This window comes from Henckelia pumila, chromosome 3 (genome assembly GCF_033568475.1).
Source record: "Henckelia pumila isolate YLH828 chromosome 3, ASM3356847v2, whole genome shotgun sequence".
NCBI lineage: Eukaryota > Viridiplantae > Streptophyta > Magnoliopsida > Lamiales > Gesneriaceae > Henckelia > Henckelia pumila.
The window spans coordinates 175,816,651-175,829,427 of NC_133122.1; the positions used below are offsets into that span (position 1 = coordinate 175,816,651).

Here is a 12,777-nt window from a genome sequence, read left to right on the forward strand (position 1 = left end):
CAGTCTTCACATATACACATATATTATAAAAACTGAAATTTAAATTGTTATAAAGATTCAAAATATTGAATATTTAATCATGGTGGATGCAATTCACATTAATAATTACACAAAAACTCTTATTAAATGGTTTCACCGATCATTTTTATGATACAAATATTTTATTATGATCACTCATTTTAAAAAAAATATTACTTTTTTATGTTAAATATTGGCCGTGTTTGTTAATGCAATTTGATTTTTTTCTTGTTTAATTTTCTTTTAGAGAGACAAATAAAATGCTTATTGGAAAGTTAAAAGATTGTTGACCATACTCGAAAACAAGTGTCTATTCAAAATTATTGGATAAATAGGTCCAACTAATTTTGATTGATTAAATGATCAAAATATGCAATGATAAGCAGTACAGTACTTCATCATCTCCCTATGGTCTATCGCCCGTTTATGTTAGCATTCATAAATTAAATAAAAATAAGTACCAATACATCGAATAAATTTGCGATAAAATACATGGAATAATTTAAGTGATAAAATATATATTGATAAACATTTAATCAGAAATATGAAATACATAATTAAAGAGAATAAGAAGAACAAAGAGTGTGAAATAAATAAAATCAATTTTTATAAAATTAAAAAAAATATTATACTTCTTGTTTCAATATATATATATTATATAATTTCGAATATATATTGAAAACTAACGATGATATGATCCAATTTCTCAACAACCAGTTTACTTTCTTTTCTAATTTTACTAATTACGTGACTTCATTTAGTAGAACCGTGAGCTGAACCGCAAACTATATACTTTATTGTCATATATAGGGGTGTTCAAGTTGATGGAGTAGATGAACTTTTGGTAATAGGTAAGGAGTTCGATTCCCCTGGCAACACCTTTTGGACTAGCATTTCACACAGGGCTTGCCTAATGTGGTTTATTTGACTAACGTATTTTGCAGGCTATTGCGTTAGTACGGGGTTTACCCAGAGCACACCAAAAAATAGCGGCTCCGGATTCCCACGTCACAAATAAAAAAAACTATATACTTTATTACACTATACAATATATATATGTACATATATATATTATTATTATTACACTGATCATGTTTGCAATGTTCGCGTCAATGTCTTCGGATAAAACGTCATTATCTTCATTCTTTCAGCTCAACTTGGATACTCTGATGATAAATTACTAAAACCGAACATAACTATTAATAATTAAACTAAGAAGATCATAAATTGACCTCTGATGAGATAATAAAAAATGAAAAATATGAGTTATAGGACATAAAAGTTATTTTTCATATTTATATATATATATATATAAAATATATATATAGTTTTGTTATGCTGCCCACTTTTCGTGCCCATCTCCATGCCCACCTATGAGGTGGCAATCATCCAATGATGTGGCAATCATCCAATGATGCCTACCTATGAGGTGACAATTATCCATTTATTGGATGATTACCACCTCATAGGTGGGCATGGAGGTGGGCACGGAAGGTGAACAACATAACATAACTCTATATATATATATATAAACACAGTGAATAGATTAGTTAACAGCTGTAACCAAGATTTTCCAACTAAGCCCTACGCATTAGCCTTTTTCCCAATTCATAAAGAAGACCAGCATCTTAGCTCAGCTCTGGCTCTTACATTAAATCAACACACCTTAAAGTGAACGAATGAATACCATTACACGTGATTTATACATAGGCCTATCTATCATACCTACTTAGGATAACTTTGGTCTTCAAATATTAATTTCTCCTATTAAAATAATATATTATATTTTTCAACATAATAATTAAAGAAAAACCAAAACACCAAAAAGAAAGAAACGAAAAAAAAAGAAAATAATTAATGGATGCAATTAATGTGTGATTTAAAAGTTGCACTCAAATTTTGGTGAAAAGAAAGAAATTATAACTCCGCGAATTAAATATAATTTATTGGATGATCGATCCATAATTATTCCACTAACCTTAATCCATTATTAGTCAATGTTTGCTGGTTTTTAATGTGTGTGATTTGGCTGCAGCATCTGTTTCACGTAATTAAAAAAATATTAATTCAAAATTTGTTGGCTGTGTACGCACTTTGTATTTATCGATCTACTTCGTTTTTCGAGAAGCATATACGTATGTACATTGAATCTCATTAACTCGAGATAGGGACGGAGCCAAAAAAATTTTATTATAGAAACGAAATTTTCATTGTTGTTATTTTTCAGAACACTATTAAAATTAATATTGATAGTAAAAAAAAATATATTTAACAATGTAGATCGATAGGCTTGTACTTTTTTTTATAAGAAAATTGATTTATTAAATTAAAGAAACATGTATTTAAAAATTAGTGAGACGGCACGAAGTTTTGACTAAATTAAAATGGAATATGATGCTATAATTATTTTTAAAAATAAATGTTTCTTAATGAAATAAGGAAAAGGCGAAAATGCTGGGGGCAATAGAGGAGATACGATCACACCCATCAACCTCTATCTGCCTTCGTCTATGGCAGTACGTATTGTAGAACAACTCATAAGATAAAAAAGATATACTCACGTTGGTGAAATAAGTGAAGTTTGGTCAATTATCATAAGTTCATTTTTCCTAATAACACTTTCTCGAACAAATATATCACACAAAACTTGCTAATGTAGTTTATCTGGTCAGAGTACTGTTTTGCACACTTACTACATTATTCCGGAGGCTTTCCGAGCATGCTTTTAAAAAAACATGGATTAACGTTGATCGTCAAGTATCATTGCAAAGGTTATAATTGATTGATTCAAAGAAAAATACAATGCTAAAAAGTTTCACAATCTAATACATTAAAACTCATTCCAATTTTTCTAATAAAAATTCCATAACCCAATTAAGAAATAGCAATTACATTCCTAGCTGAATAGACAATAAATCCTGCCTGACACTGCCAGAATTTGATAAATTGTCTTTTACTCATTATTTTAGTCCCAAACACACCATGTGTTAGGTTTTGGTTAATTTATTTAATCGCAATTTGTGCAAGTTCTAATTGTAATTAGCAGATCTTAATCTGATTTCTGGTGTTTCACAAAAAAAAATAAAATCAGGAGAATATACTTTCATTGGTTAAATTAGAGAACGTGATCATGTTTTGTTTCTCATTTACCAATCGTTTTTTTTCCATATCGTATCATTGAAAAATCGGTTGGATCAATTATAATATAATATGAATATATTTTTTAGTAATGTGTTTGATAGTTTAGATAGAAGAATATTTATTCTTGGATTAATTTAAATTATATTGAAAAAAATTGTTTTTGTTAACTATTTATTTAAATTAAATTAAACTATATATAAACCAATTTTTTTTTTTAGTTTTCACATTAGTAAAATGGACCGAATTTTTTTTAGCCCAATCGTAGAAGACATGAAATTAGCCACTCAAGTTTAAAATGGGTCCACATTAGAGTGGGTTCCGGCCCGGTATGCTACCCCCGAACGAAAACCATTTTATCAACGGTAATCTCGGGAATTTTTTAGTATTATGGATTACCCAATTAACGTTCGAATTTATCTATATCGAACAATTTTATTTTTTTTAAAAAAAAGACACCGTCGGTAGCGGGGGTTTAGACAGACACCTTCTACCTATATATAAGCAAAAGCAGAGAACAAACGTCCCCATGGGGGTGTTCAAGTTGGTGGAGTAGGTGAACTCTTGGCCATAGGTCAGAAGTTCGATTCCTCCTGCCAACGCCTTTTTGGACTAGCATGTCGCACAGGGCTTGCCTAGTGTGATTTACCTGGCTGACGTAGTTTGCAGGCTATTGCGTTAGTTCGGGGGTTTACCCAGAGCGCACCGAAAGGTAGAGGTTGCGGGTTTTCACGTAAAAAAAAAAAGGCAGAGAACAAACACCAAAAGGAGAGGGAGATTAGACCAAGACCTCCCCAACGACAAAAATATATACATCAAAACATCATATCATAAAAACATAAACGACCACAGAGGTTCAAAATAAAAATATCATCAACGGTGGGCAAGGAGAAGTCTACAGTAAACACCACCGAATATAACCAGCATCAAACAAAAACTCAAGGAGGCCGCCCAGAAGAAGCACGCTGTCTGCGCTGCTGATTCAAAGAGGTATAGCGCTTCTGATAGTGCGTGCGAACAGATAGGTATGGTCGTATGGAGGATGACTCGCAGAGGCATGTGAAGTCGCCGAAATCTTCACCTTCTTACCCTTATCAATAGCAACATCCATCACTGGTAATCGTACAGGGACTGGAGGAACAAAGTCCTGACCCTGACCATAACATCAGGCTGTGGTGTAGCAAAAGCCACCACCTCTATCTGTCCAGACTCATCCTCAATAATCAACTGCGAGTCCGAAGCAGAACTGGTACCAATAGCAGAAGAACTCTGACCCAAATTCTCATTCAAGTCCCGGAGGGTCTCAAATGGGTTCAACGAAGACTGAGGTAAAACACGACTCTAAACCTGAGGACGTCGCTGTCTACCCTTCTTCTGAGTCCACCCATCCACAGCAATCGAATGATCAACACTAGAGGGATGGACCAAATCCTGCTGGCTACCCTGAGACCGGCCCCCAGGAGGTGGGGCAGAAGCCTACGGAACAAGAGTAGCCTTACCTTGACGTCTGGGGCATCTCCTACGCCCAGAGGGTCCATTCCGAGTGCAAAACTCAAGGGATAGACCCAACAACTTGTAGTGAGTACATAAATGGGGAACATTTTCATAGACAACCTCAACTTTCTAAGAATGATCTCCCCAACCAGCCCAAATCTGCTCCGAACAAGCCAATAGAACATCCATCTCAACATAGACCCTAGCAAAAGAACCCCGGGAACCCTCAACAGTGATATCATCAATCTTAACTGGTTTACATAGGATATTTGCTAACGGATAAAGACTTTTCTTATCATAAAGATGCAGGGGCGAATCTGGAAACCTGACCCAAACCGGAACAACCGAAGACTCCTTCTCAAATTTAAATTCCGGTGTCCATTTAGAGAAACGAATCATGACAGACCTAATAGAAACCTCAGACCTACTCCAAAACAACAAATAATCCTCCTCCACATAAAGATTTAAAACAATGAAACCACGAGGAAGAAATTTCACGATATGCGAACCCTTCAAGCATTTTTTTTTATAGATATTGTTGTTACAAGATTATTGTATTTATCTTCTCATAGAAACTATTAAAAGTTCTATTCATTTAATTGTGCGTCATGATATATCAGTCACATATTTATAGTTTTCCGATTCTCTACATATAAAAACCGTTTCACAATTATGTTGTTGTTGTTGTTGTTGTTTTTTTTGTTGGTACATGTTCAATTGATTGGATTTAACGAGCAAAATTTGTATAGTTGTTTTGTGCTAACGATCATCATGATATTCTTTCAACACTGATATGTTTTATTGTGGTTTCATATGAATAGAATTTTATAGATTATTTAGGTAGTGTTTACAATCTCTAAAAATAAGTTATTATGAATTTCTTCTTAACAAATTGTGAAGAAAAAAAATTCATAATCACTTATATTTAAAGGTTGTAAATACTACCTTAGTTTTAACTTCAGTCGTATGTTTTGTTAATCACAATGACTTTCTCAGTTCTCATTAAAAGTTATGTATGCCCTCCAACATCTTCTTGATTATCATATGAATATGGATTTTGATTTATTTGTTCTGATTCTTGAAAGAAAGTTTTTCAATTCCACTACGTAGAGCCACTCGGGAAGGAGAGAAATATCGAATTAGCTTTGCGGATATCGACCCATTTAAAACAACCCTTCACCTTCCCCTTCTGTGCTAACCATCACTGATGGGAACCATCAAGATAAAAGTGAATGCATCTGTTTCAAAATCTCAGGATTACTTCAGTATGAGTATGGTGGTTTCGGGGATCATAATGAGTATGTCTTATTCACAGAAGGCAGATGTTTTTCAGATCGGTTCACAATTCACTCATATGACATAGAGCTTTTAGCAGAGCCGTCAAAATGGGCCAGGTCCATTGGGCCAGCCTGTCCCGTCTTGAAAAATCGGTGGGTTGGGTTATGGTTTTATTGGCGTGTTTGGAGGTGGGCCTAAATGGACAAACCCAAATAGGACACGGGGTGAGGCGCGATGTGGCGGTCTTCGGCGAGTTGGCCGCCTGACCCGCAACCTGGGGCGAGGAGTGCTAGCCTGTTTGAGAGCCTTAGCTTCTAGCATTTAAGGCATTTAAGAATGCAGTGCAGAGGGCACTACATGATGGTTGAAATAATCAGATAATTGAGACAGATGTTCTCACAATGATTTTAGCGATTTAGACTCTTTCTCCTTTTGTAATGTACACTATTTTTATAAAATCTATTCGAATACCGTGCAATGGTGATCCATGAGCTCCTATAAAACACTACCAAGGAACGTTAATCATGTGGCACATGACCTAAGCTGTAACGCCCCACTGTATCAAGACGGGTCTTTTTAGCGTGCTTATGTCCTCACTCACACGCACCCTGAGAAACTTTCCAGGGGGTCATCCATCCTATAATTGCCCCAAGTCAAGCACGCTTAACTTTAGAGTTCTTATGTGATGAGCTTCCGAAAAGAAGATGCACCTTCTTGATATGAATAGTACATATGAAATCTTTTAAGCCCTCCTCAACCATGTAGTCCCATACCTACACAGTCTCAGAATCCCTCTCATTTCGGCACGGGATCGGTTCATTCATGTCTCCCTCCGCCTATAAGCCTACCAGGAGCCGCTCATTGTCCGTGCAACCTCTTGGCACCGGCGATCACTCCCTGCCTCTTCAGCCCCGGGCGTCACATGCCCACCAGCCAGTGTTATTAAAACCGGACCGGACCGGCCAGTTTGACCGGGAACCGGTCACCGGTCCGGTCCGGTTCTCTCCTAAGAACCGGAAAACCGGTCCAACCGGTCAGAACCGGTCAAGAACCGGTTGGACCGGTCAATAACCGAAAAACCGGTTGAACCGGTTTTCCGAATTTTTTTTATTTTTTTTTGAAAATTTAAATTTTTATTTTTAAACCTTTAAATTTAATTTTTTTTTATGTATATATATTATTATTTAAAATTTTTCTTCATTAAAAAAATTTATTTTAATAGTTATTTGTTTTTTTAAAATTAAATATTTCATTATTTAAATAATTTATAACTATAATTGATATTTTGAATATATTAACATCTTTATTTAGCTTTCAAATTATGACAAATATATATTTTTTTGTCTATTTAAATATATTTTTGAGTTTTTAAAATTCAAAATATATTATTTATTATATTATATTATATAAACGATTTTTCGGTTGGACCGTCCGGTTAAAATGGTCCGACCAGTTGGACCATTTTTTTTAGATAGACCGGTTCGATCACCGGTCCGGTTATGAAAACACTGCCACCAGCTTCCGCTTGGTTCGTCCCCGAACCATACCGTACTAAAAGAGGTCAGCTCTGATACCATTTGTAACGCCCCACTGTATCAAGACGGGTCTTTTCAGCGTGCTTATGTCCTCACTCACATGCACCCTGAGAAACTTTCCAGGGGGTCACCCATCATATAATTGCTCCAAGTTAAGCACGCTTAACTTTGGAGTTCTTATGTGATGAGCTTCCGAAAAAAAGATGCACATTCTTGATATGAATAGTACATATGAAATCTTTTAAGCCCTCCTCAACCATGTAGTCTCATACCTACACAGTCTCAGAATCCCTCTCATTCCGGCACGGGATCGGTTCATTCATGTCTCCCTCCGCCTAGAAGTCTACCAGGAGCCGCTCATTGTCCGTGCAACCTCTTGGCACCGGCGATCACTCCCTGCCTCTTCAGCCACGTGCGTCACATAAGCCGTAGATGTTTTCTAGATGCTAACAATTATTGTTGACAGAAGCAATTTTGCAGTCCATAAAAAAATTTGTATCTCATGATTTATTGATGTCTTAACGAGATGATAATTATTTGATAAAAAAACAATTAAATAATTCGATTTATTTCCTCACAAGTAATAAAGCACACAATTGTATGTTTGATGTGTATTTATAAATTTTACAATAGTTCTCATCTTCTATCTACCGATCAGTACAACGTGTCCATTAAAAAATTGACAAAAACTCCTATGAGACGGTCTCAAGGGTCATTTTTTTGAGACGGATCTAGGGGTGTAAGCGAACCGAGCTACTCGTGAGTAGCTCGTAGAGAACTCGGTCAAAAACTCGACTCGAGCTCGATTTGACCGAGCTCGAGTAGCTCGATTAGTCATTCGAGTCGAGCTCGAGTTTCTCATATATCTATTCGAGTAGCTCGCGAGCTACTCGAATAGATATATTATTATTTATATGTTATTTAGTTATTTAAATATGTATGAACAAGGATAGTTTCGTCATTTTGATATAATACTTTGAAGCCCTAAAAATCTGGATTCAAGCAACAAGCCGCCAACATTCTAGTCTTCTAATATGAGTCTTTCACCCTTCTACTTCAACCGACGGGACTAGGTTTTTCACCTAGCCACTTTGAAGACACTATCCTCATTTTTTATCTGCTCCAGAAGCTTCATCGTGTAGTGTAAAGTGTAGACTGTAGATGGCGTCAAAAGGCCGAGCAGAAAAACGCAAATAAGATCGTGTTAACGAGTTCCAACTTTCGATATCACTAAACAGAAGAACCCATGGATCGGCCGAGAGCTCCATCGTGAGAGGGAAGATCAGAAGTTTACATACATTCTGCGGTTTGTTCTCTTCAATTTTTTCCCCTAACAATCGTAAATTTCAGCTATTGTTTTCTGTTTTGTTTCTAAGGCATGACAAGTTGTATCATTTCGTTTTGAATTCTCATGAGCCGCACTCATAAGATCATAACCATTTTTTTTTCATGTACCATTTCGTTGGTTGTCTTAAATTTGAAAAGAAACAATCTTGATATTTACTCGTTTTATTACTTCTCTGTTGTGTGTTTATGTGTTTCTTGGTCATAAATCTAATGGGCCAAAGGAATATAAGCACTGATGGTTTGCCAATTTCTTAGAATTTAATTAGATACAAATTGGAATATGATTAAAAGTGATAGTGGCTAGTGGGCCTTGAAACCGTGCAATTGGTTAATGAAAATAACATGTTGATGAAATCAGAGAGCTAATTTGTGATATAGGACGAGATCAGACAACTAAATTTCTTGTATAATTTCATCTTATTTGTTCCTACTCTATTTTTGTAGACATAACAAAACAAATAATATGAATTATATCTAATGAATTATACTAATGAATTCTTTTTTTTATTATATATTATCATATTACAGGGACAACTAATGCTTTTGTGTACAACTCAACCAAAATGCAATCAATCTCAGGTAGCGACATCTAATTTATTAAAATTCTCTAATTACTTGAGGTGATATATCACTTTTATTATTTATAAAATGATATATACAGTGTTTTATCATTTTTTTATGTTATAGGAGATTTAAATCAATGTGAAGGATCTTCAACCCCTTTTTTTGGCTTCAACTAGTTCTTATAGCCCATTGATGGAATCCAATATGACTCCCAATGTTTCTGGACCTTCAACATCTAATGATGCTTCTGGAAGAGTTGAAAATTTGGACAAAAAGCAAGAATCTCAAGATCATTTAGAGGATGCTGATCTTGGTCCAGATCCATTTGCACCAAAAAAAAGAATTAGAAAATCTAGTGTGTGGGAAGAGTTTAGAGAAATTGAGGTAAATGGTCTCAAGAAAGCAGAGTGTCTACATTGTAAGGTACGTCTGACCATTACTAAAGGTAAGCCTACAAGTAGCTTTATAAGGCATTTAAAAACTTGTGCAATAAAAATAACAAAGCAAAGAAATGCACAACAAAAGACAATGCTGAGTTTTCCTCCAGTTGGTTGTGCATCATTTCAACCTGCTTTAATTTCTACAAAGTTTGATATGGGTAGAATGAGATAGGCAGCAGCACATTGGATTTTAATGCATGAACATCCCTTCACTATTTTAGAAGAAGAAGGGCTTAACATGATGTTAAAGTTGGGGATGCCTGAGTGGAAAAAAAAATCGCGTACTACTGGATAGGCTGATTGTGTGGCTGTATATGAACAATAAAAGAAGAAGTTAAAGAATCATCTTAACAAGGTTGAAAAGGTGAGTTTGACAACTGATATGTGGAAGTCTAAAAATCAGAAAATCGAGTACATGGTAGTGACAGGGCATTGGATTGATGCTGAATGGAAGCTGCAAAAACGAGTCCTTAGCTTTGTACACATTCCTCCACCTCGTAGGGGTCTTCAAATATCAGATGCCATCTTCAAATGTGTGAAAGATTGGGGCATTCAAAACAAGGTATTTTCTATTTCAGTTGACAATGCTTCAAATAATGATTCTGCTATTCGTTTATTGAAAGATAATTTCTCAAGGGCTAGCAAGTTGTTGTGTGAAGGAAAACTTTTTCATGTTAGATGTTGTGCACATGTTCTAAATCTCATGGTTCAGGATGGTTTGAGTCAAATTATAGATATCACTGAAAAAATAAGGGAAAGTGTAGATTATATTAATCGGTCAGATGGAAGAATTATTATTTTTTCAGAGATAGTGCAACAATTGCGATTGCCTGGGAAAAAATTAATTCATGATTGTTGAACAAGGTGGAATTCGACATATGAGATGTTGAATTGTGCACTTAAATTTCGTGAAGTGTTTCCACAATTTGCTGATTGAGATCCACATTATGATTGTTGTCCAAATTTAGATGATTGGGAAAAGGTTGAGAAAGTATGTTTACTTTTACAGTACTTTTGGACATCTACACAAATTATTTCTGGAAGTGATTATCCAACATCTAATTTGTTTCTTAAAGAAGTTCAAAAGATAAAAATGATGTTAGATCGAAATGCTAATGTCGAAGATGAATTTATACAAGCGATGGTTAGAAAAATGAAAGGAAAATTTGATAAATATTGGGGACAGGTCAATTTATTGATGGCTATTGGTGCCATTTTGGATCCTAGGCTGAAAATGTTAAGTGTAGAATTTTGTTTCTAAAAAATGTACTCGAATTCGAATGCCCAAGAAAAAATCAGAGATGTTAAAAAAGCTTTGTATGATCTTTATGATGAGTATGTGGTTGCTATCAATGTTGAGAAAGGAGAAAACCCAAGTGGAAATCAAGCTGGTGGTGATGGTCAAATAGAGGAAGATTGGGATGATTGGGACGAATACATAAAAAAAAATCAGGGTTCACGCCCTCAAAATTCTGAGTTGGATGATTATTTGTCAAAACCTGTCGAGCCAAAGGCAAGCCGAGAGAAGTTTGATTGCTTGGAATGGTGGAAGGTGAATAGGCTAACATATAAGATATTATCCAAGATGGCTCGAGATATATTAGCGATTCCAATAACCACAGTGTCTTCGGAATCAACATTTAGCGCTGGAACAAGGGTCATTGATGCTTATCACTCTTCATTAGCTCCAGAGACAGTACAAGTACTGATGTGTGCAGGAGATTGGTGTAGATGCCTCCATGGAGTGAAAAAGAAATCAAAAGTAAGTTAGTAAATTTAACTTTTAATGAATTTATATTTTATTATTTAACTCAACATTTGTTTCTTTTACAGAAGGAGCCAAAGATAAAATAAATTGATCTTCAATTACCTTGAATAATAAGGATCGCTTCATATGCTTTGATATTTAAAAGGTTTGTATTGTTTAAGTTTTCATTTACATTTTTGAGTTTAACTTGGATTACTCTGTTTCTTTGATTTTCTTATTTTTTGTTTTTGCTATAGGTTTCTCGACTCCTTTCAAGTTTTGAAGGCATATCTCCTTGAAGATTTTTTTTTGAATCGGTTTATATTGGAAAATGTTGATGAAACTTGATGTTTGTCAGTAGAATTTGTTGGAAATTGTTGGATTATATTTTGATTGGTTGGAGTTGGGTTTTTAAGGGACATGGTTTCTGTATGTTTCTTTTCCATTCGGATTTGTTCCATTTTTATTTTCAGTTTTTTAAGGTATTGATGCATGATTATAAATTTATATGAAATTTTGTATTTAATTAAATTTTCTGGTAATCTGGTTCATGCAAAAAAATAAATAAATTTAAGTTTCTAGTTACCAACTCGAGTTTTCGAGCTCGAGCTCGAGCAGCTCGTAACATTCTCGAGTCGAGCTCGAGTTTTTAATTTAATGCTTAATTGAGCTCGAGCTCGAACTCGAGTATAAAAAATTTATGTCGAGTCGAGCTCGAGTAGTTTGATACTCGAGCTCGACTCGACTCGTTTGCACCCCTAGACGGATCTCTTATATGAGTTATCCATGAAAAATATTATATTTTATGCCAAAAGTACTACTTATTACTATAAATATGGGCAGAATTGACCCATCTCACGAATAAAATCGTCTCACAGGAATGTTACTCTAAACATTTTCATAAGTTAACTATTATAAGCCTAATCGCTTAAGATATGGAAGCCCACGAGGAAGCCCAATATTATATATATATAAATATTTATAAATATAGTATAATCGATCATATAATTTAGTGCATCATGATACTCCCCCTTTCGATTTGGTGATTCACTTTAGTCAATCAATTCCTTAACCTTTTTAAGGTATGACTTGTGTATTTTATTCCAAGAGAAAAGTTTAATTATATTATAAACAAAAATAATGTTGTCCTAAATCTTCAATTTTTTTGGTTACGTGGAACCCGCAACCGTATGTTATATTGCACATCGACTTAAAT

General features: G+C 34.7%; 1 long non-coding RNA gene across 3 annotated transcripts; it reads left to right on the forward strand.

Annotated features, from left to right (window-relative positions):
- The first annotated feature begins 8,476 nt into the window (after positions 1-8,476).
- Positions 8,477-12,068, forward strand: LOC140889356 (uncharacterized). Of its 3 annotated transcripts, XR_012152135.1 has the most exons (6): positions 8,477-8,769; positions 9,339-9,389; positions 9,551-9,797; positions 10,036-11,576; positions 11,648-11,727; positions 11,819-12,068. It is a non-coding gene; the product is annotated as an uncharacterized lncRNA (long non-coding RNA). The 3 variants fall into 3 exon arrangements; XR_012152136.1 differs by having other exon boundaries at positions 9,498-11,576; XR_012152134.1 differs by having other exon boundaries at positions 9,551-11,576.
- The last annotated feature ends 709 nt before the right edge of the window (positions 12,069-12,777 follow it).